The following is a 26245-nucleotide window of genomic DNA, read 5'->3' as shown; positions in this document are numbered from 1 at the left end:
CCCGCCGCCGACAGACGGCCACCGCACCACACTCAACAACTTGGCCATGGGTTCGTCCAAGGCTCCACCGTCCTCCACAACTTCTCGTTTCCAGCGAACCACAAGAAGATCGTTGGAAAAACAGAAGGAGGACACAACACTGCCAGCAGAAAGAGGTACTCCTCTTCCCTTATTCGTGCAAATCTTACGTCTCTGCTCACACCGTATTCATCCCACGAAAGAAACTAGTTGAGCGCTTCGTACTGCATCTTCTTCGTGATACTAAATGCACAAGGTTTCCTCCCATTTACTATTTCACCTTTGCTAGAGGTCAGTAGCCCGCCTGGATTTCAATTCAGGGTCAGTCGAATCGCAATTAAAAGAAGCAGCACCCGCTTAGGCGCGCGGAGCACCTAGTCCGCCTGTTCGCCGGGGAAGCGGCGCATCGGTGTCTATCATAGGGGTGTGGGGCGCAGGAGCTGCTTGCGCCCGATCTGGAGGTCGGCGGGGCTTGAAGGGATGGCCGGGGGCGGTGCCAAGCACGGCGGTGCGGTGAGGTCGAGGGGAGGGCGGAGGCAGGGGACTGGGCCGGTGGTCGCTGGCGTTTCGAGGAAGATCGTAACACTGACTGGCTGGAGGTAGATGAAGGCGATCTGCCCGTTCTTTGTACATCGGACGGTGCAGAAAAAATGGACTGACCTATTTGTTTTCAGTCGACTGTTATTTTCATAGGACCACACCTTGTGGTGTGCTGGAGGAGCATCTGCATTTCCCAGCCATCCCTGTGCTCATATTTCAAAATCCTAGAATCTAGTAATTTCGTGTGCCATGCATGTTGTAGAGCTATCATATGTCTCCCGTCATTTATTTCTCACCGACCTGCTATCTGCTACCTTTACACTGTACTACTTGTGCACACACTTCACCCATACTCACACTATTGTTTTTTATGCATGGGTATTTCAGACTCTGACGCAGTGTTGATGAATACAAAAAAGAAAAGACAGAAGTCGCTCCAGTGTAATTCGAAGATAAGCACTAAGCGTCCAGCGCTCTAAAGGGTGCAGTGCCAGCAGATGGAGACAGTAAACGTAGCTCTGCAGTTGATGATCTCAATTGCCACACACAACCATCCCAGGTGCTTGCTTTAACTTCGCGCTGTCAAATGTGGTTGCATGTTGCATATGGTGTCTAGCTTGTATTGCTTCCAATTTGGTTAAATTGCATCAGCTTACTTTACACATTATACCTTTGATAATGACATGCCTTCCTGTTTTTGATACATACTACATATGTCTATTAACCATGTTCGTACATCAAACTAATGCTCTTTTGTATCCCTCATCAATCACTTATGATGAGACAGTAACCCCCGTGGGTTACTGTGAGACGCGCTACTCGTTTAAAGAGTGTAGTGTCATCCTCCCCACATGATTCTCAAGAAACAGCAAGGCTAAATGAAGATAGTCAACGTAGCTCTCTAGTTGATGACCGCAATTCCCCCACACCACCATCGCAGGTGCTTGCTCTTACTTGGCAGTGTGATATGTGGTTGCATGTTGCATATGGTGTCTACCTTGTAATGCTTCTAATTAGGGTAAATTGCATCTGCTTAGTTAACACATTATACCTGTGAATATGACATGCGTTCCTGTTTTTGGTACATATTACGTCTTTCTATTAACCATGTTCTTAATCAAACTACTTTTCTTGTGTATCCCTCATCAATCACTTCTGACGAGACACCTTCAAGTTGACAGTGTAATATTGGTTGCATCTTGCATATCATTTCAAACATGTATTGCCTCTAATTTGTTGAAGTGCCACTTATAATGAGACACATCTAACTTGTTAGAGTGATTTTGGTTGGATCTTTCATATGGTGTCTAGATTGCATTGCTTCCAATTTGTTGAAATGCCTTCTACTTAGCGTTTTTCGTACATATTCCATCCTCCTACAATGTGGTTGCCATACATAAAAGTTGTGTTCGTCAGTATCATGCATCAACGAATTTGGAAGTGCGAATTTCATTCCTTTTTCTTGTGTGTTTACTTGACAAGGCAAAATCTAAAAGGACGAAGGCACGGAATGATGGTGGTACTCTGGAGCAACTGAAACAGATGATCTCTGCAGATTCTCCTGCTACTCCTACTGCAGTGCAAGTTCCAAATTTCATCTCCCCTACTCCACAACCCCAAGTGCTTGCTCTAACATGCCAGTGTGATATCTGGTTGCATGTTGCATATGGTGCCTAGCTTGTATTGCTCCTAATTTGTTAAATTGCATCTCCTTAGCTTACACATTATACATGTGAATATGACACGCCTTCCTGTTTTTGGTACATACTACATCTGCCTATCACACCATGTTCTTACATCAAACTACTGTTCTTGTGTATCCTGCATCTATCGCTTATGATGAGACAGTCACGCCCGTGGGTTAGTATGAGACGCGCTACTCTTATAAAGAGTGCAGTTTCATCCTCTCCACATGATTCTCAAGAAACAGCAAGCCTAAATGAAGATATTGAACGTAGCTCTGTACTTGAAGACCGCACTTCCCCTACACCACCATCGCAGGTGCTTGCTCTAACTTCGCAGTGTGATATGTGGTTGCATGTTGCATACGGTGTCTAGCTTGTAATGCTTCTAATTAGGGTAAATTGCATCTGCTTAGTTTACACATTATACCTGTGAATATGACATGCCTTCCTATTTTTGGTACACACTACATCTATGTGTTAACCATGTTCTTACATGAAACTACCTCTCTTCTGTATCCTGCATCAATCACTTACGATGAGACACCTTTATTCGTTGCATATTGCATATTATTTCTAGCCTGTTGCATGTATTGCTTCTAATTTGGTCAAATACATTTGTTAGGCCACCCTTTTAATTTGGCAGAGTGATATTGGTTTCATCTTTCATATGGTTTCTAGCTTGCATTGCTTCTAACTAGTTCAAACACCTTGTGCTTAGTTTACACTTTATACATCATACATGTCAATATGTCATGCCGTCCTGTTTTTCATACATATTCCATCCTCCTATCATGCGGCTGTCTTACATGAAAGTAGTGCTCGTCAGTATCATGCATCAATGAGTTCTGAAGAGCAAATTTTATTCCTTTTTCTTGTGGGTTTGACTTGACAAGGCAAAATCAAAAAAGAGGAAGGAAAAGAGTAAGGAAGGCGATGATGGTGGTCCTCTGCAGCAACGTAAACGGAGCATCTGTACGGATTCTCCTTGTACTGCTAGTGCATTACAAGTTCCAAGTCTCCGCTCCCCTACTCCACCATCCAAGGTGCTTGCTCTAACTTGGCAGTGTGATATCTGGTTGCATGTTGCATATGGTGTCTAGCTTGTATTGCTCCTAATTAGTGTAAACTGCATCTGCTTAGCTTACACATGATACGTGTGAATATGACACGCTTTCCTGTTTTTGGTACATACTATATCTGTCTATCACACCATGTTCTTACATGAAACTACTCTTCTTGTGTATCCTGCGTCAGTCACATATGATGGGACACCTTTAAGTTGGCAGTGTGATATTGGTTTGCGTCTTGAATATGATTTCTAGCATGTAGTGCTTCTAGTTTGATGAACGCCACCTATGACGAGACAGTTTTAACTTGGCAGAGTGAGATTGATTGCACCTTCCATATGGTGTCTAGCTTGCAGTGCTTCTAATTTGTTGAAGTGCCTTCTGCTTAGTTACCACATCATAGGTGTGAATATGTCAAGCCGTCCAGTTTTTCGTACATATTCCATCCTCGTATCATGACTTTGCCTTTCATCAGAGTAGTGTTCGTCAGTATCATGCATGAATGAGTTCTGAAGAGCGAATTTTATTCCTTTTTCTTGTCGTTTGACGTCACAATGCAAAATCAATAATTAGAAGGAAATTGGTAAGGCATTGGATGATGGTGGTCCTTCCGAGCAACTGAAACGGAGGGTCTCTACAGATTCTACTCCGCCATCCTCCCAACAAGATTCGCAAGACAACGCAAGGCTAGACAGTCAACGTAGCTGTGTAGATGATGAGCACATCTCCCCTACTCCACCATCACAGGTGCTTGCTCTAACTTGGCACTATTATATGTGGTTGCATGTTGCGTATGATGTCTAGCTTGTATTGCTTCTAACTTTGTTGAATTGCATCTGCTTACTTTAGACATAATGCCTGTGAATACACATGTTCCTGTTTCTAGAACATACGTGTAGATGATGAGCACATCTCCCCTACTCCACCATCACAGGTGCTTGCTCTAACTTGGAACTGTTATATGTGGTTGCGTGTTCCATATGATGTCTAGTTTGTATTGCTTCTGATTTTCTTGAATTGCATCTGCGTAGCTTACAACTTATACCTGCAACGATCACTTACCCATAAGACACATTTAACTTGGGAGTGTGATGTAGGTTGCATCTTGCATTGTCTTCTAGCTTGTACTGCTTCTAATTTCTTGAAATGGCACTTACGACGAGACACTTTTTACCTGATAGTGATATTGGTTGCATGTTCATATGGTGCCTAGCTTTCATTTCTTCTAATTTTGTTGAAATGCCTTCTGCTTACTATTTTTCATACATATTCCATCCTCCTATCGTACGTCTGAATATGCAATGCTGTCTTTTTTTGTATATATTCCATCCTCCTATCCTGCGCTTGCCTTACATCAAAGTAGTGTTCGTCTGTATCATGCATCAACCAGTTATGCAGAGCTAATTTTATTCATCTTCTTTTGGTTTTGACTTCATAAGGCAATATCAGAAAATAGGAAGGAAAAGAGTAAGTTAGGGGATGTTGGTGGTCCTCCGGACCGACGCAAACAGAGACTCTCTAGATTTGCCACTGCCACTGCTAATGAAGTTGAAGTCCCAAGTCTACATGATGAGTTCATCTCCCGTACTCCACCATCGCAGGTGCTTGCTCTAAGTTGACAGTGTGATAATTGGTTTCATGTTGCATATGTTGTCTAGTCTGTATTTCTTCTATTTTGATTAAATTGCACCTGTTGAGTTTATACGTTATACATGTGCATATGACATGCCTTTCTGTGTCTAGAATACACTCCATCTATCAATCATACCATGTTCTTACATCAAAGTACTGCTGTTGTGTATCCCGCATCAGTCATTCATGATTGGACGCTTTTAACATGGCAGTTTGATAGTGGTTGCATCTTGCATTGATTTCTACGTTGTACTGCTTCTAATTTTTCGAATGCCACTTATGACAATACACTTTTAACTAGGCAGAGTGATATTGGTTGCATCTTTCATATGGTGTCTAGCTTGCATTGCTTCTATTTTCTTGAAAATCCTTCTGCTTAGTTTACACATCGTAGCTGTCAATATGTCACGCCATCTTGTTTTTTTACATATTCCATCCTCATACGGTTGTCTTACATTAAAGTATTGCTTGTCTGTATCATGCATCAATGAGTTCTGAAGAGCGATTTTATTCTTTTGTGTTGTGGGTATGCCTTGACATGGCAATGTCAAAAAAGAGCAAGGAAAAGAATATAGTAGGTAATGGTGTTACTCGTCGGGTGAAAGGGAAAAGGATCTGCCCTCGAGATTCTGCTGGTACTTATAGTGCAGTAGAAGGTCCAAGTCCACCGGCTAAATCTACAAACACAGTATCACCTGCTCCACCAGCTGCAGCATCCGCTTCAACTGTACCAGCATCTCAACGAGTTACTCGTTCGTTTGCTCCGGAACTGGCCAGTTCCCAAGCTGCATTCACACCTAACACTACTTCAACAGGACTTGGCAAGATCAGATGAACCTCATGAGCATCAACACCAAGACTGACCGAGTCAAGTTGCAGTTGCATGCTCCTTTATATGTACTCTCACAGTTTGATGTGCACTAACACTTTCCATATTCGTTGTTGAACTAGCACCACGGCGCAAGCGGAAACAGACATCAGGGATAATGCTTGACAGATTAACAAAATCTAAAGGAGGAAGAATGGAGATCCATTTTGAGGCAGGTTTAAAAAGGCCACGTGATGCTACAGAGTCAGCCAAGTTAGTATCAGAGGCAGCCATTGCCGTTAGGTGTCATGCACGTATCCTCCCAACGTGGATCCAGTACAGGAATGAGAAAGACAATACCCAGTTTAACACCTTCCTTGACCATTTATCCGCAAGTAATGTTATTCATCGCAATTTGTAATATTGTCTTGCTCTGTGCCATACTTTCTAGCTTCCTCCTAATAAGACTCACATTCTTTTTTCAACAGATGAGGTTCAAGTTGGATCCGAAAGATGATGCAACTAAACAAGCATGCACTCATGTTTTTCAGTCTGCTCTGCGACAGTATCGGTACCACCTTAGAAAATCTCACTTTGAAGGCAAGGCTAACAATGAAATCGCCCAAACATCTCCAGTGGAATATATTACAGATGAAGACTGGACAACCCTTGTTAAACACTGGTCTGATCCAAAGTATCAGGTAGGGTATATGTATTTGATCAGACCACATACTGAACTTGTATTTATGTATGTGCCTTACAAGTGTATCTTCTTCTAGGCTAACTGTTTGAAGAACAAGACCAACCGTTCTAAAGTGAAATTCCAACAGACAACAGGATCTCGTAGCTATATTGCACACTGCGAGGCTCTTGTAAATAGCTGCTACTTCCTTCTTTTTTCTGTGCCATATTATCGTATCTATATTGACTTGTTCCAAATACAGAGGAAAACCCGTGCGGACCAAAAAAACCTGAACCGAGTGCAGTGCAAATCTTCAAGGATTGCCACACCAGCAATATGAAGGGCATGAGCACACCAGTTCAGGCCGCTGTTGTAAGTCCTTACTCCTCCTGCCTTTGAACTGATTAGTACTATGATGTGTTCATTTAATTGCTTCGTTTGCAACCAATGTCAGTTACCCTGTTCACTTTTATACACAATTGTCTTAACGTATCATTTCACCTTACATGGTTTAAAAGAGATGAAGGATATTCTTTTGGTCTTGATTTGTAATCTAGTTGTGATGTTCACGTGCGCACACAATGATACAATAGCATGTTTGTTTTATATTTCTTTGCCCATGATATGAATGATGTCTCTTTATCCTACTTTAAACCATGTCTCTTTATCCTTAGATGTCAACGAATGTGAGGAAATAGACAATACAGTAGGCATGCTACATGGACATATGTTTCGAAAGTGATTTTATTATGTAGTTGGCACTACAATACATGCTAATGTATTACAGTAGTTCAACAAAATAAGTTATGTATAAACGTGAAACCTACTTTGTTTGTTTTTGTCTCATTAGTAACTTATCTGGTACACTAATCTAAAAGTTCAAACTTTCAGCAAGCTATGGAACAAATGATTGAACAGCCACAACCACCTGAAGGTGACGAGGCTACCATAGGCACAATGTCACCTCTTGCTGCAGTGCGTCAGTATCTCTCCACTAACAGTGCAAAAAGCACCTTCCTACGTAATTCTGGGTTGGTTGTCAAGGTAACTGAGGGAGTCCTGGATTAAGGGGCCCTCGGGCGTCCGGCCTGTTGGACATGGGCCGGACTGATGGGCTATGAAGATACAAGACTGAAGACTCTCACCCGTGTCCGGATGGGACTCTCCTTGGCGTGGATGGCAAGCTTGGCCCCATGAAGATACAAGACTGAAGACTCTCACCCGTGTCCGGATGGGACTCTCCTTGGCGTGGATGCCAAGCTTGGCGTTCGGATATGAAGATTCCTTTCTCTGTAACCGACTTTGTACGACCCTAGTCCCCTCTGGTGTCTATATAAACCGGAGGGTTTATCCCGTAAAGGCAATCATAATCATACAGGCTAGACTTCTAGGGTTTTAGCCATTACGATCTCGTGGTAGATCAACTCTTGTAATTCTCATATTCATCAAGATCAATCAAGCAGGAAGTAGACCTCCATAGAGAGGGCCCGAACCTGGGTACACATCGTGTCCCCCGTCTCCTGTTACCATCGACCCTAGATGCACAGTTCGGGACCCCCTACCCGAGAACCGCCGGTTTTGACAACGACATTGGTGCTTTCATTGAGAGGTCCGCTGCATCGTCATCAGAAGGTTCGATGGCTCCATCAGTCATACACAACAATGCTGCCCTGGGGGAGGTTTTCCTCCGAGGCCAGATCTTTGTGTTCGGCGGCTTCGCACTGCGGGCCAACTCGCTTGGCCATCTAGAGTAGATCGCCAGCTACGCCCCAGGTCACCAGATTAGTTTTGGAAATCTGAACTATGTGGCTGATATCTGAGGAGACTTGATCTTCAAAGGGTTCACGACCCCAACCTCCGGTCTGGCCTTAGATCCGGAGCGCATCGCCAGGTCCGAAGACGGGATTACTGAACCCGCAGGACTATCTGCGGCCACTAAGCCCAATACGGGAGAGCCGGAGGAAGTGGTGTCGCTGGCGACCGTCATGAAGCCGGACTCTTCTCCGGACACTGGCTCCGAACCCTCGGAGTCAGCATCGTGTGAGCTCGGCCAAGGAGTTTCCTTCCCGCCATACTCCACGGATTTTCTTCTCCCTGGCCAAACCTCGCCTTTAAGCGAGGCTCTGGACTTGATGCGATCCCTCGTCATTACAGAGGAGCAATTTCCGAACTGCGCCCAGCCAGGACTAGGGGCTGAGAGCAGGGAATTTTATGTCCCACCCACTACCCACTTCATAGCCACTGTTGAGGACTTAACTGACATGCTCGACTATGGCTCCGAAGACATCAACGGTATGGACGACGATGCCGGAGAGGAGCATGCCGAAAACCCGCCATTTACCGGACGCTGGATGGCCACCTCTTCGTATGAGGTGTACATGGTGGACACACCCAAAGAGGGTAACAGCGATGATAAATAAGATCCAGTCGAGGATAAACCTCTTGAGACACAGCCCAAGCGCCGACATCAGCGGCACCACTCTAAATCACGCCGTGGAAAAGACAGCAATACCGACACCAGAGACAACCACACTCCGGATGATGCCAAAGAAAAAGAAGACCCCGTCGAGCCAACCATCGAACAGGACGATCGGGAAGATGGGCAAGTTAGCCCTGACGAACAGGCCGTAAACGAAGACTCGGGGGACAGTAATTATCTCCCACTCTCCAAAGAGGAGGTGAGCCTCGGTGACGAATACTTTATCGTACCTGAGGAACCTCTCGAGCAGGAGCGCTTTAAGCGCCGGTTAATTGCCCCTGCAAGGAGCCTGAAAAAGAAGCGCAACAGCTTCAAGCTGGTCAAAATCTACTCAACGGTAGGTGGACTAATGTCCTCGCAGCCGTGGAATGTGGCCTCGAGCGCCCAACCAAGAATTACCCGAAGCGTAAACTACTACCCCAATTTGACGACGAGGCCCTCGAGCCCACACCATCAGCACGTAATGCGGCTGACCGGCCACCTCATGGCCGGGACAAAACAGCAACTAACGCCGAACACCAGACCATACTACCTTGCCGTAAAGGTAGAGATATAACAGCTCGGGGATATACATATGACCTGCGGCAAGACCTAGACAGTAGAGCAGGTCAAACCAGATCGATCTACGAATCACGGGGGCGTGCCCCGATGCGCGAGGACGGCTATCTAGCCGGACGTGACAAGCATAATCACGCCCAGGCCGAAAACCACAGATGGACTACATCCGAGCTACGTCGTGACTTGGCTCGATATAGAGGCACCACACACCCCCTCTGCTGCACTGATGAAGTAATAGAGCACGAATTCCCAGAAGGGTTTAAACCCGTGAATATCGAATCGTATGATGGAACAAAAGATCCCGCAGTATGGATTGAGGATTTTCTTCTCCATATTCATATGGCCCGCGGCGATGATCTTCATGCCATCAAATACCTCCCGCTAAAACTCAAGGGACCAGCTCGGCACTGGTTGAACAGCCTGCCTGAAAACTCAATTGGCTACTGGGAGGACTTGGAAGACGCCTTCTGCGACAACTTCCAAGGTACATACGTCCGACCTCCGGATGCCGATGACTTAAGTCACATAGTTCAACAGCCCGGAGAGTCAGCCAGGAAATTCTGGACTAGGTTCCTAACTAAAAAGAACCATATCGTCGACTATCCGGACATCGAAGCCCAAGCGACCTTTAAGCATAGCATCGGCGACGAATGGCTCGCTCGACACCTCGGCCAGGAAAAGCCAAAGTCCATGGCAGCCCTCACGGCACTTATGACCGCTTTTGCGCGAGCGAAGATAGCTGGCTAGCCTGTTGCAATAATAATGCAAGCGAACCTAGCACCTCCGAAACCAGAAATAGCAACGGCAAGCCCCGATGCAACAGGCACAAGCGTCGAAACAACGGTGACAATACCTATGACACGGCAGTCAACGCCGGATTCAGTGGCTCCAAATCCGGCCAGCGGAAGAAGCCATTCAAAAGGAACAATCTGGGCTCATCCAGCTTGGACCGCATACTCGATCGTCCATGTCAGATCCACGGCACCCCCGATAAACCAGCCAAGCATACAAACAGAAGTTGTTGGGTCTTCAAACAGGCCGGCAAATTAAATGCCAAGAACAAGGAGAAGGGGTCGCAGATTGAGGACGACGACGAAGAGCCCCGTCCACCGAACATAGGGGGACAGAAGAAGTTTCCCCCCCAGGTTAAAATGGTGAACATGATATACGTTACCCATATCCCCAAGAGGGAGCACAAACGCGCGCTCAGGGACGTCTATGCGATAGAGCCAGTCGCCCCAAAATTCAACCCATGGTCGTCCTGCCCAATCACCTTTGATCGCAGGGACCATGCGACCAATATCCGTCATGGCGGTTCAGCCGCACTGGTCCTTGACCCAATCATTGATGGATTCCACCTCACGCGAGTCCTCATGGATGGTGGCAGCAGCCTCAACCCGCTCTATCAGGATACAGTCTGCAAAATGGGCATCGATCCATCATGGATCAAGCCCACAAAAACTACCTTTAAAGGAGTAATACCAGGTGCAGAGGCCCGCTGCACGGGTTCAATCACATTGGAAGTTGTCTTTGGTTCCCCGGACAACTTCCAAAGCGAAGACTTGATCTTCGACATCATCCCCTTCTGCAGCGGCTATCACGCACTGCTCGGACGAACTGCATTTGCTTGATTCAACGCGGTGCCACACTATGCTTATCTCAAACTCAAGATGCCCGGACCATGCGGTGTCATAATAGTCAATGGAAACACAGAGCGCTCCTTCCGTACCGAGGAGCACACCGCGGCCCTAGCAGCGGAAGTACAGAGCAGCCTTATCAAGCAGATCTTTAATTAAGCGGCCAAGCTCCCGGACACTGTCAAACGAGTTCGGACTACTCCGCAGCATGACAGTCCAGCTCGTCAGGAGTTGTACTAGCAATTCGGCCTTCGTCTCAGTCCCGACCAAATGGCGGCGTACGTACCGCGCATACATAACTACGCACTCAAAATGCCATGGGCAGAGACGGAGGCATAACTAGATGGTGGTCCATAATACGGCTTAACCTAACCTGGGCACACATGCCTTTCCTTTCCTTTTTTTCCCTTTTCAGGTTTCTTCACTATAGGCCCCTCCTGACGGCCTGATCATCGGTCCTATCAAAGGATGGATATACCAAGGAGGCAGGAAGCACAGACGTGTGGGGGGAATCTCTAGATGTTCTTCTTGACGATCATTCTACCTGTTTTCAGGACCCGCATGCAGCCCCCCTCTTGGTCTTGGCATGTTAAATTGCCCTATTGCTTATCGCACTATTTGTACAAATACGCTTTGACGTATTAATCAAATTATAATGGAAACAGTTTGCGGCCCAACTCATGTGGTACTAGCTTACTACTTCATTTTATTTCGCTATTATTATCGATTGCGCCCGTACACTTTGGTACGCTTTAATTCGCCAGGGGCTTCATTGTGCTCCATACTACGGCAACAAAGTCCGAACACTTTTTATAGTATAGTTCGGCACCCCGATGTTAGCATTATATGCATCGGCTCTGAATCATGTCTTTGGTCAATAGTTGGGTTGCCCGGCTCCTGTGCTTGCTACCTTACGTTCTGTCCTATCGGCTAAGGTAGTAAAGGGAGAACTACTGCGATTGTGTTTCTAGTTTATCCGGGCAAACACCTCAGTAGAGAAAGCCAAAAACTGACTGTCATGATGCGGCAAGAGCTGGTCAGCTATTCGGAGGTTAAAAATATTTTGCGATTTTTTCCGCATTATGCGACGAATCGTCCTATACCCGATTAGGTGTCTAAAGCACCCTAGTCCGGATTAAATACCAACTAGGGTCTGCACCTACATTTCCAGTGTCAAACTCCTATGGCTAAGTGAGGGTGATAAAGCCAGATAGTCCGATTGCCTGGTTAGTTGCGCTAAACACCTCCTTCAAGGACCAAACTCTTGGATCAAGAGTGTTTAGATTCCATCCCGAACACCCCCGTACTACCTACGTGGGGACTGAAGCCGACGACTGGCCAACTCTCAGATTTAACAAAATGGCCGCACAGGAGGTAAAAATTTAAAACAACAAATATTATATTACATAATGGCTTTGTTTCATAATACAGGAAGGGATAACCTGAATGACTTCATTCAAAGATAATGTCTTTTGAGCACTGGGCCTCTACAATGCGGGATCCCTTCAGGACATCATCAAAATACCGCTCGGGCGTGCGGTGTTCCTTGCCCGCGGGTGGTCCCTCAGTCACGAGCTTGACGGCGTCCATCTTCGCCCACTGCACCTTGACACGGGCGAAGGCCATCCGCGCACCTTCGATGCAGACCGACCACTTGATGGCATCAAGCCGAGGGCAGGCATTGACCAGCCGCTTCACGAGCCCGAAGTAGCTGCTGGGTATGGCTTCGGTAGGCCATAAACGGATTATCAAATCCTTCATGGCCAGTTCGGCCACCCTATGCAGTTCGGTCAGCTATTTCAGCTGGTCGCTAAAGGGCACCGGATGCTCTAGCGCAAGGTATTGCGACCAGACCAGCTTCTCCGTTGAGCTCCCCTCTTCGTCTCGGAAGAACTCCGCTGCATCAGCAACACTACGCGGCAGGTCCGCAAACGCTCCTGGAGAACTCCAAATCCGGGTCAGTAAGTGATACGTCTCCAACGTATCTATAATTTTTGATTGTTCCATGCTATATTATATTCTGTTTTGGATGTTTAATGGGCTTTATTATACACTTTTATATTATTTTTGGGACTAACGTATTAACCGGAGGCCCAGCCCAAACTGCTGTTTTTGCCTATTTCAGAGTTTCACAGAAAAAGAATATCAAACGGAGTCCAAACGGAATGAAACCTTCGGGAACGTGATTTTCGGAACAAACGTGATCCAGAGGACTTGGAGTCCACGTAAAAAAGCAACAAGGAGAGCACGAGGCAGGGGGCGCGCCTACCCCCCTGGGCGCGCCCTCCACCCTCGTGGGGCCCATGTTGCTCCACCGACGTACTTCTTCCTCCTATATATACCTACGTACCCCCAAACCATCAGAGGCATCCACGAAAACCTAATTCCAGCACCGCAACCTTCTGTACCCGTGAGATACCATCTTGGAGCCTTTTCCGGCGCTCCGCCGGAGGGGGCATTGATCACGGAGGGCTTCTACATCAACACCATAGCCTCTCCGATGATGTGTGAGTAGTTTACCTCAGACCTTCGGGTCCATAGTTATTAGCTAGATGGCTTCTTCTCACTCTTTGGATCTCAATACAAAGTTCTCCATGATTCTCGTGGAGATCTATTCGATGTAATCTTCTTTTGCAGTGTGTTTGTCGAGACCGATGAATTGTGGGTTTATGATCAAGTTTATCTAGGAACAATATTTGAATCTTCTCTGAATTCTTTTATGTATGATTGGTTATCTTTGCAAGTCTCTTCGAATTATCAGTTTGGTTTGGCCTACTAGATTGATCTTTCTTGCAATGGGAGAAGTGCTTAGCTTTGGGTTCAATCTTGCAGTGTCCTTTCCCAGTGACAGCAGGGGCAACAAGGCACGTATTTTATTGTTGCCATCGAGGATAACAAGATGGGGTTTATATCATATTGCATGAGTTTATCCCACTACATCATGTCATCTTACTTAAAGCATTACTTTGTTATTATGAACTTAATACTCTAGATGCATCCTGTATAGCGGTCGATGTGTGGAGTAATAGTAGTAGATGCAGAATCGTTTCGGTCTACTTGTCACGGACGTGATGCCTATATACATGATCATACCTAGATATTCTCATAACTATGCTCAATTCTATCAATTGCTCGGCAGTAATTTGTTCACCCACCGTAATACTTATGCTCTTGAGAGAAGCCACTAGTGAAACCTATGGCCCCCGGGTCTATTTTCCATCATATTAATCTTCCATCAACTAGCTATTTCTATTGCCGTTTATTTTACTTTGCATCTTTATTTACTCTTTTTCATAAAAATACCAAAAATATTATCTTATCATATCTATCAGATCTCACTCTCGTAAGTGACCGTGAAGGGATTGACAACCCCTTTATCGCGTTGGTTGCGAGGTTCTTATTTGTTTGTGTAGGTGCGTGGGACTCGAGCGTGGTCTCCTACTGGATTGATACCTTGGTTCTCAAAAACTGAGGGAAATACTTATGCTACTTTACTGAAGGAAATATGCCCTAGAGGCAATAATAAAGTTATTATTTATTTCCTTATATCATGTAAATGTTTATTATTCATGCTAGAATTGTATTAACCGTAAACTTAGTACATGTGTGAATACATAGACAAACATAGTGTCACTAGTATGCCTCTACTTGACTAGCTCGTTAATTGAAGATGGTTGAGTTTCCTAGCCATAGACATGAGTTGTCATTTGATTAACGGGATCACATAATTAGGAGAATGATGTGATTGTCTTGACCCATTCCGTTAGCTTATCACTTGATCATTTAGTATGTTGCTATTGCTTTCTTCATGACTTGTACATGTTCCTATGACTATGAGATTATGCAACTCCCGTTTACCGGAGGAACACTTTGTGTGCTACCAAACGTCACAACGTAACTGGGTGATTATAAAGGTGCTCTACAGGTGTCTCCGAAGGTACTTGTTGAGTTGGCGTATTTCGAGATTAGGATTTGTCACTCCGATTGTCGGAGAGGTATCTCTGGGCCCACTCGGTAATGCACATCACTATAAGCCTTGCAAGCATTGTAACTAATGAGTTAGTTACGGGATGATGTATTACTGAACGAGTAAAGAGACTAGCCAGTAACTAGATTAAACTAGGTATTGGGATACCAACGATCGAATCTCGGGCAAGTAACATACCGGTGACAAAGGGAACAACGTATGCTGTTATGCGGTTTGACCGATATAGATCTTCGTAGAATATGTGGGAGCCAATATGAGCATCCAGGTTCTGCTATTGGTTATTGACCGGAGACGTGTCTCGGTCATGTCTACATAGTTCTCGAACCCGTAGGGTCCGCACGCTTAAAGTTCGGTGACGATCGGTATTATGAGTTTATGTGATTTGATGTACCGAAGGTAGTTCGGAGTCCCGGATGAGATCGGGGACATGACGAGGAGTCTCGAAATGGTCGAGACGTAAAGATTGATATATTGGACGACTATATTCGGACGTCGGAAAGGTTCCGAGTGATTCGGGTATTTTTGGAGTACCGGGGAGTTACGGGAATTCACCGAGAGAAGTATTGGGCCTTATTGGGCCATACGGGAATAGAGGAGAGAGGCCAAAAGGAAGGAGGCGCGCGCCCCCCCTTTGGTCCGAATTGGACAAGGGGTGCAGCCCCCTTTTCCTTCTCCCTCTCCCCCTCTTTCCTTCTCTCCATCTCCGGAAAGGAAAGGGGAATCCTACTAGGACTTGGGAGTCCTAGTAGGACTCCCCACACTTGGCGCGCCCCCTCTAGGGCCGGCCTCTCCCTCCCTCCTTTATATACGGGGGCAGGGGGCACCTCTAGACACAACAATTGATCTCTTGATCTCTTAGCCGTGTGCGGTGCCCCCCTCCATCATAATCCACCTCGATAATATCGTAGCGGTGCTTAGGCGAAGCCCTGCGTCGGTAGAACATCATCATCGTCACCACGCCGTCGTGCTGACGGAACTCTCCCTCAAAGCTCGGCTAGATCGGAGTTCGAGGGATGTCATCGACCTGAACGTGTGCTGAACTGGGAGGTGCCGTACGTTCGGTACTTGATCAGTCGGATCGTGAAGACGTACGACTACATCAACCGCATTGTGCTAATGCTTCCGCTTTCGGTCTACGAGGGTACGTGGACACACTCTCCCCTCTCATTGCTATGCATCACCATGATCTTGCGTGTGCGTAGGAATTTTTTTTAAATTACTATGTTCCCTAACAGTGGCATGTGAGCCAGGTTTTATGCTTAGATATTATATGCACGAGTAGAACACAAGTGAGTTGTGGGCGATACAAGTCATACTGCTTACCAGCATGTCATACTTTGGTTCGGCGGTATTGTTGGATGAAGCGGCCCGGACCGACATTACGCGTACGCTTACGCGAGACTGGTTCTACCGACGTGCTTTGCACACAAGTGGCTGGCGGGTGTCAGTTTCTCCAACTTTAGTTGAACCGAGTGTGGCTACGCCCGGTCCTTGAGAAGGTTAAAACAACACTAACTTGACGAACTATCGTTGTGGTTTTGATGCGTAGGTAAGAATGGTTCTTGCTTAGCCCGTAGCAGCCACGTAAAACTTGCAACAACAAAGTAGAGGACGTCTAACTTGTTTTTGCAGGGCATGTTGTGATGTGATATGGTCAAGGCATGATGCTATATTTTATTGTATGAGATGATCATGTTTTGTAACCGAGTTATCGGCAACTGGCAAGAGCCATATGGTTGTCGCTTTATTGTATGCAATGCAATCGCCCTGTAATTGCTTTACTTTATCACTAAGCGGTAGCGATAGTCGTAGAAGCCATAGTTGGCGAGACGACAACGATGCTACGATGGAGATCAAGGTGTCGCGCCGGTGACGATGGTGATCATGACGGTGCTTCGGAGATGGAGATCACAAGCACAAGATGATGATGGCCATATCATATCACTTATATTGATTGCATGTAATGTTTATCCTTTATGCATCTTATTTTGCTTGATTGACGGTAGCATTATAAGATGATCTCTCACTAAATTTCAAGGTAAAAGTGTTCTCCCTGAGTATGCACCGTTGCCAAAGTTCGTCGTGCCGAGACACCACGTGATGATCGGGTGTGATAAGCTCTACGTTCATCTACAACGGGTGCAAGCCAGTTTTGCACACACAGAATACTCGGGTTAAACTTGACAAGCCTAGCTTATGCAGATATGGCCTCGGAACACTGAGACCGAAAGGTCGAGCGTGAATCATATAGTAGATATGATCAACATAGTGATGTTCACCACTGAAAACTACTCCATCTCACGTGATGATCGGACATGGTTTAGTTGATTTGGATCACGTGATCACTTAGATGATTAGAGGGATGTCTATCTAAGTGGGAGTTCTTAAGTAATATGATTAATTGAACTTTAATTTATCATGAACTTAGTCCTGATAGTATTTTGCAAATAATGTTGTAGATCAATAGCTCGCGTTGTTGCTTCCCCATGTTTTATATGTGTTCCTAGAGAAAACTAAGTTGAAAGATGATAGTAGCAATGATGCGGACTGGGTCCGTGATCTGAGGTTTGTCCTCATTGCTGCACAGAAGAATTATGTCCTTGATGCACCACTAGGTGACAGACCTATTGCAGGAGCAGATGCAGACGTTATGAACGTTTGACTAGCTCAATATGACGACTACTTGATAGTTTAGTGCACCATGCTTAACGGCTTAGAATCGGGACTTCAAAGACGTTTTGAACGTCATGGACCATATGAGATGTTCCAAGAGTTGAAGTTAATATTTCAAGCAAATACCCGAGTTGTGAGATATGAAGTTTCCAACAAGTTCTATAGCTACAAGATGGAGGAGAATAGCTCAACCAGTGAGCATGTGCTCAGATTGTCTGAGTACTACAATCACTTGAATCAAGTGGGAGTTAATCTTCCAGATAAGATAGTGATTGACAGAGTTCTCTAGTCACTATCACCAGGTTACTAGAACTTCGTGATGAACTATAATATGCAAGGGATAACGGAAACGATTCCTAAGCTCTTCATGATGCTGAAATCGACGAAGGTAGAAATCAAGAAAAACATCAAGTGTTGATGGTTGACAAGACCACTACTTTCAAGAAAAAGGGCAAAGGGAAGAAGGGGAACTTCAAGAAGAACGGCAAGCAAGTTGCTGCTCAAGTGAAGAAGCCCAAGTCTGGACCTAAGCCTGAGACTTAGTGCTTCTACTGCAAAAGGACTGGTCACTGGAAGCGGAACTGCCCCAAGTATTTGACGGATAAGAAGGATGGCAAAGTGAACAAAGTTATATTTGATATACATTTTATTGATGTATACTTTACTAGTGTTTATAGCAACCCCTCAATATTTGATACTAGTTCAGTTGCTAAAGAGTAGTAACTCGAAACGGGAGTTGCAGAATGAACAGAAACTAGTTAAGGGAGAGGTGACGATGTGTGTTGGAAGTAGTTCCAAGATTGATATGATCATCATCGCACACTCCCTATACTTTCGATATTAGTGTTGAACCTAAATAAGTGTTATTTGGTGTTTGCGTTGAGCATGAATATGATTTGATCATGTTTATTGCAATATGGTTATTCATTTAAGTTAGAGAATAATTGTTATTCTGTTTACACGAATAAAACCTTCTATGGTCATACACCCAATGAAAATGCTTTGTTGGATCTCGATTGTAGTGATACACATATTCATAATATTGAAGCCAAAAGATGCAGAGTTGATAATGATAGTGCAACTTATTTGTGGCACTGCTGTTTAGTTCATATTGGTGTAAAGCGCATGAAGAAAATCCATGCTGATGGGCTTTTGGAATCACTTGATTATGAATCAGTTGATGCTTGCGAACCATGCCTCATGGGCAAAGATGACTAAGACTCCGTTCTCTAGGAACAATGGAGCGAGCAACTGACTTATTGGATATAATACATACTGAAGTATGAGGTCCGATGAGTGTTGAGGCTCGCGGCGGGTATCGTTATTTTCTGACCTTCACAGATGATTTGAGCAGATATGGGTATATCTACTTGATGAAACATAAGTCTGAAACATTTGAAAAGTTCAAAGAATTTCAGAGTGAAGTGGAAAATCATCGTGACAAGAAAATAAAGTTTCTACAATCTGATCGCGGAGACAAATACTTGAGTTACAAGTTTGGCCTTCAATTAAAACAATGTGGAATAGTTTCACAAATTCGTGCCACCTGGAACACCACAGCATAATGGTGTGTCCGAACGTCATAACCGTACTTTATTGGATATAGTGCAATCTATGATGTTTCTTACCGATTTACCACTATAGTTTTGGGGTTATGCATTAGAGACAGCTGCATTCACGTTAAAAAGGGCACCATCTAAATCCGTTGAGACGACACCATATGAACTGTGGTTTGGCAAGAAACCAAAGTTGTTGTTTCTTAAAGTTTGGGGTTGCGATGCTTATAAGAAAAAGTTTCATCCTGATAAGCTCAAACCCAAATCGGAGAAATGTGTCTTCATAGGATACCCAAAGGAGACAGTTGGGTACACCTTCTATCACAGATCCGAAGGCAAGATATTTGTTACTAAGAATGGAACCTTTCTAGAGAAGGATTTTCTCTCGAAAGAAGTGAGTGGGAGGAAAGTAGAACTTGATGAGGTAACTGTACCTGCTCCCTTATTGGAAACTAGTTCATCACAGAAATCTGTTCCTGTGACTACTACACCAACTAGTGAGGAAGCTAATGATGATAATCATGTAACTTCAGATCAAGTTACTACCGAACCTCGTAGGTAAACCAGAGTGAGATCCGTACCAGAGTGGTACGGTAATCCTGTTCTGGAGGTCATGTTACTTGACCATGACTAACCTATGAACTATGAGGAAGCGATGATGAGCCCAGATTCCGTGAAATGGTTTGAGGCCATGAAATCTGAGATGGGATCCATGTATAAGAACAAAGTATGGACTTTGATTGACTTGCCCAATGATCAGTGAGTCATTGAGAATAAATGGATCTTCAAGAGGAAGACGGACGCTGATAGTAGTGTTACTATCTACAAAGCTAGACTTGTCGAAAAAAGGTTTTTCACAAAGTTCAAGGTGTTGACTATGATGAGATTTTCTCACTCGTAGCGATGCTTAAGTCTGTCTGAGTCATGTTAGCAAATTGCCACATTTTATGAAATTTGGCAAATGGATGTCAAAACTACATTCCTTAATGGATTTCTTCAAGAAGAGTTGTATATGATGCAACCAGAAGGTTTTGTCGATCCTAAAGGTGCTGACAAAATGTGCAAGCTCCAGCGATCCATCTATGGACTGGTGCAAGCATCTCGGAGTTGGAATGTACGCTTTGATGAGCTGATCAAAGCATATAGTTTTATACAGACTTGCGGTGAAGCCTGTATTTACAAGAAAGTGAGTGGTAGCACTACAACATTTCTGATAAGTATATGTGAATGACATATTGTTGATCAGAAATAATGTAGAATTATTCTGCAAAGCATAAAGGAATGTTTGAAAGGAGTTTTTCAAAGAAAGACCTCGGTGAAGCTGCTTAGATATTGAGCATCAAGATCTATAGAGATAGATCAAGACGCTTGATAAGTTTTTTCAATGAGTACATACCTTGACAAGATTTTGAAGTAGTTCAAAATGGAACAGTCAAAGAAAGAGTTTTTGCATGTGTTACAAGGTGTGAAATTGAGTAAGACTCAAAGCCCGACCACGGCAGAAGATAGAAAGAGAATGAAAGTCATTCCCTATGCCTCAGCCATAGGTTCTATAAAGTATGCCATAATGTGTACCAGATCTATTGTATACCCTACACTGATTTTGGCAAGGGAGTACAATAGTGATCTAGGAGTAGATTACTGGACAGCGGTCAAAATTATCCTTAGTAGAATAAGGATATGGTTCTCGATTATGGAGGTGACAAAAAGGTTCGTCGTAAAGGGTTACGTCGATGCAAGTTTGGACACTGATCCAGATGACTCTAAGTCTCAATCTGGATACATATTGAAAGTGGGAGCATTTAGCTAGAGTAGCTCCGTGCAGAGCATTGTTGACATAGAAATTTGCAAAATACATACGGATCTGAATCTGGCAGACCCGTTGACTAAACTTTTCTCACAAGCAAAACATGATCACACCTTAGTACTCTTTGGATGTTAATCACATAGCGATGTGAACTAGATTATTGACTCTAGTAATCCCTTTGGGTGTTGGTCACATGACGATGTGAACTATGGGTGTTAATCACATGGTGATGTGAACTACTGGCGTTAAATCACATGGTGATGTGAACTAGATTATTGACTCTAGTGCAAGTGGGAGACTGAAGGAAATATGCCCTAGAGGCAATACTAAAGTTATTGTTTATTTCCTTATATCATGATAAATGTTTATTATTCATGCTAGAATTGTATTAACCGGAAACTTAGTACATGTGTGAATACATAGACAAGCATAGTGTCGCTAGTATGCCTCTACTTGACTAGCTCGTTAATCGAAGATGGTTGAGTTTCCTAGCCATAGACATGAGTTGTCATTTGATTAACGGGATCACATCATTAGGAGAATGATGTGATTGACTTGACCCATTCCATTAGCTTAGCACTTGATCGTTTAGTATGTTGCTATTGCTTTCTTCATGACTTATACATGTTCCTATGACTATGAGATTATGCAACTCCCGTTTACCGGAGGAACACTTTGTGTGCTACCAAACGTCACAACGTAACTGGGTGATTATAAAGGTGCTCTACAGGTGTCTCCGAAGGTACTTGTTGAGTTGGCGTATTTCGAGATTAGGATTTGTCACTCCGATTGTCGGAGAGGTATCTCTAGGCCCACTCGGTAATGCACATCACTATAAGCCTTGCAAGCATTGTAACTAATGAGTTAGTTATGGGATGATGTATTACGGAACGAGTAAGGAGACTTGCCAGTAACTAGATTGAACTAGGTATTGAGATACCGACGATCGAATCTCGGGCAACTAACATACCGGTGACAAAGGGAACAACGTATGCTGTTATGCGGTTTGACCGATATAGATATTCGTAGAATATGTGGGAGCCAATATGAGCATCCAGGTTCCACTATTTGTTATTGACCGGAGACGTGTCTCGGTCATGTCTACATAGTTCTCGAACCCGTAGGGTCCGCACGCTTAAAGTTCGGTGACGATCGATATTATGAGTTTATGTGATTTGATGTACCGAAGGTAGTTCGGAGTCCCGGATGAGATCGGGGACATGACAAGGAGTCTCGAAATGGTCGAGACGTAAAGATCGATATATTGGACGACTATATTCGGACATCGGAAAGGTTCCGAGTGATTCGGGTATTTTCGGAGTACCGGGGAGTTCCAGGAATTCACCGGGAGAAGTATTGGGCCTTATTGGGCCATACGGGAATAGAGGAGAGAGGCCAAAAGGAAGGAGACGCGCGCCCCCCCTTTTGTCCGAATTGGACAACGGGTGCAGCCCCCTTTTCCTTCTCCCTCTCCCCCTCTTTCCTTCTCTCCTACTCCGGAAAGGAAAGGGGAATCCTACTAGGACTTGAGAGTCTTAGTAGGACTCCCCACACTTGGCGCGCCCCCTCTAGGGCCGGCCTCTCCCTCCCTCCTTTATATACGGGGGCTGGGGGCACCTCTAGACACAACAATTGATCTCTTGATCTCTTAGCCATGTGCGAAGCCCTGCGTCGGTAGAACTTCATCATCGTCACCACGTCGTCGTGCTGACGGAACTCTCCCTCAAAGCTCGGCTGGATCGGAGTTCGAGGGACGTCATTGAGCTGAACGTTCGGATCGTGAAGACGTGAAGACTCGGAGGTGCCGTACGTTCGGTACTTGATCAGTCGGATCGTGAAGACGTACGACTACATCAACCGCGTTGTGCTAACGCTTCCGCTTTCGGTCTACGAGGGTACGTGGACACACTCTCCCCTCTCGTTGCTATGCATCACCATGATCTTGTGTGTGCGTAGGATTTTTTTTGAAATTACTATGTTCCCCAAAATTTATTGCATCACCCTTTCCTCTTCAAGGGAAAACCAACGCAGTGCTCAAGAGGTAGCAGTAAGAGGTACCTTTACTTCACAAATTTGCTTTGCATAATAAAGGCATTACCCGCCGCGATTTTCCTGGCCTCCTGGATTTCCTGGAGGGCGCCCTGGGCTTCAACCCGGGCATCTTGTGCACTTTGGCGGGCCTTGGCAAGTTCGGACTCTTGATCCGCAATATTGCGCTCCATGGACTCACATTTCTTCACGACGTCCTGGAGCTCCTGCTGGACCTCACCGACCCTGGCCTCGTGTTTCTCGCGAGCGGCTTGTTCCTTTGCCGCTCTCTCTTGGGCTTCGGCCTGCGCCTTCTTGAGGGTCTCCACCTTGGTCGCCGCTCCTACAAAATATAATGGCACTATGGTCAACACAAATCATTCATCCTTTCTGAATCTACACAACGTCATTGCATACCTTGATTGTCCTCCAGCGAAATTAATGCTACCTTATTGAATCTTGTCATGAAAGATCAATTCGCCGGCCTTCCTAGTGAAGATGTCGCTACCCATCTAAATAGCTTCGTTGATTTGTGTGATATGAAAAAGAAGAAAGATGTGTACAATGATATTGTTAAATTGAAGCTATTTCCTTTTTCGCTTAGAGATCGCGCTAAAACTTGGTTTTCATCTTTGCCTAAAAATAGTATTGATTCATGGAATAAGTGCAAAGATGCTTTTATCTCTAAGTATTTTCCCCCCGCTAAGATCATCTCTCTTAGAAACGATATTATTAATTTTAAGCAACTTGATCATGAACATGTTGCACAATCTTGGGAGAGGATGAAATTAATGATACGTAATTGCCCTACACATGGTTTGAATCTTTGGATGATTATACAAAAAAATTATGCCCGATTGAATTTTGCTTCTATAAATCTTTTAGATTCAGACGCGGGAGGCACTTTTATGGAAATCACTTTAGGAGAAGCTACTAAACTCCTAGATAATATTATGGTTAATTATTCTCAATGGCACACCGAAAGATCTACTAATAAAAAAGTGCATGCGATAGAAGAAATTAATGTTTTGAGTGGAAAGATGGATGAACTTATGAAATTATTTGCTACTAAAAGTTTTTCTTCTGATCCTAATGATATGCCTTTGTCTACTTTGATTGAGAATAATAATGAATCTATGGATGTGAATTTTGTTGGTAGGAATAATTTTGGTAACAACGCGTATAGAGGAAACTTTAATGCTAGGCCGTTCCCTAGTAATTCCTCTAATAATTATGGTAATTCCTACAACAACTCTTATGGAAATTTTAGTAAGATGCCCTCTGAATTTGAGACTAGTGTTAAGGAGTTTATGAATTCACAAAAGAATTTCAGTGCTTTGCTTGAAGAAAAATTGCTCAAGGTTGATGAATTGGCTAGGAACGTTGATAGAATTTCTCTTGATGTTGATTCTTTGAAACAGAGATCTATTCCGCCTAAGCATGATATCAATGAGTCTCTCAAAGCCATGAGAATTTCCATTGATGAGTGCAAAGTAAGAACCGCTAGGATGCGTGCTAAGAAAGATTGCTTTGTGAAAGCGTGTTCTTCTAGTTTATATGAAAATAAAGATGAAGATCTAAAAGTTATTGATGTGTCTCCTATTAAATCTTTGTTTTGCAATATGAATCTTGGTAATGATGGGGCTGGAGATAAGTCACCTTTACCTGGAAGGCGTCCCAAGAATTCGGAGTTTTTATATCTTGATGCAAAAATTGGCAAAAGTGGGATTGAAGAGATCAAAACTTTAGATATTAATGAACCCACTATCACTACAGGAATCAGCTATTTTGCCGTCTGCCACAGCGGACGGCAAAGGCATGAACGGCGGACGGCAAAGGCCTTTGCCGTCAGCCGCGGACGGCAAAAGGCTCTGGCAAAGTAAGGTCCGGCAAAGAGCTACTTTGCCGTCTGCTTCCGGGCGGCTGACGGCAAAGGGCCTTTGCCGTCTGCAGCGGACGGCAAAGAGAGCAGACGGCAATAATTGCGCTGTCATTCCGTTAAGTGGCTAACGGCAGGCCTTTGCCGTCCGCCGCTGACGGCAAGTCTTTGCCGTCTGCCACTGATGGCAAACTTTCTAGTGTCTTTGCCGTCTGCCACTGTAGGCAAACTTTGTAGTGTCTTTGTCGTCTGCCACTGTAGGCAAACTGGCCAAATGGGTCAGCTCCCAGGAAGCACAGTTGGCTTCCACGTGGCTTCTTTGCCGTCTGCGGCTGACGGCAAAGAGCCCGTTGCCGTCGGTGGCAGACGGCAAAGAGCCTCCATATTGGCTCTTTTTCTGTTTTTTATTAAATCCAACAATTTTCACAACAAATATATATGACATATATAGATATATTTCACAGGCCTATTTAACAGCAAACATATCACATATCCAGCACATAACTTTCATCCATTCATACATAAGCAAGTTCCATCCATTCATACATAAGCAAGTTCCATCCATACATATTACAATGCAAAGTTTCATCAAGATAGCAAGTTCATCATAGCAAGCTAGAAGAATAATTGAAGAGAATGAAAGAAAAAACAAGCACTCCATTGCAAGCTAGCTTCCATGAAGTGAATGAAATCTGCAAAATGGCAAAATAAGAAAGTTAGAAATAGGTGAGTAGAATAAGAAGACTAGAACAAGAAGAGTAGAACAAGAAGAAGACTAGAACAAGAAGTATATGTCATTTATGAGCTAACTTACGTGAAATGGATCATATATGAGCTAACTAAGTTGAAATGGGTCGTTTATGAGCTAGCTAAGGTGAAATGGATCATTTATGAGCTAACTTAGTTGAAATGGGTCGTTTATGAGCTAACTAAGGTCAAATGGATTGTTTTTTAGGTAACTAAGGTGAAATGGATCGTTTTTTAGCTAACTTAGGTGAAATGGATCATTTATGAGCTAACTTAGTTGAAATGGATCGTTTTTGAGCTAACTTAGGTGAAATTGATCATTTATGAGCTAATTTAGTTGAAATGTATCTTTTTGAGCTAACTTAGGTGAAATGGATCATTTAAGAGCTAATTTAGGTGAAATGGATCGTTTTTGAGCTAACTTAGGTGAAATGGATCGTTTATGAGCTAAATTAGTTGAA

Source organism: Triticum aestivum, chromosome 2D (genome assembly GCF_018294505.1).
Source record: "Triticum aestivum cultivar Chinese Spring chromosome 2D, IWGSC CS RefSeq v2.1, whole genome shotgun sequence".
NCBI lineage: Eukaryota > Viridiplantae > Streptophyta > Magnoliopsida > Poales > Poaceae > Triticum > Triticum aestivum.
This window is presented reverse-complemented; position numbering follows the sequence as displayed.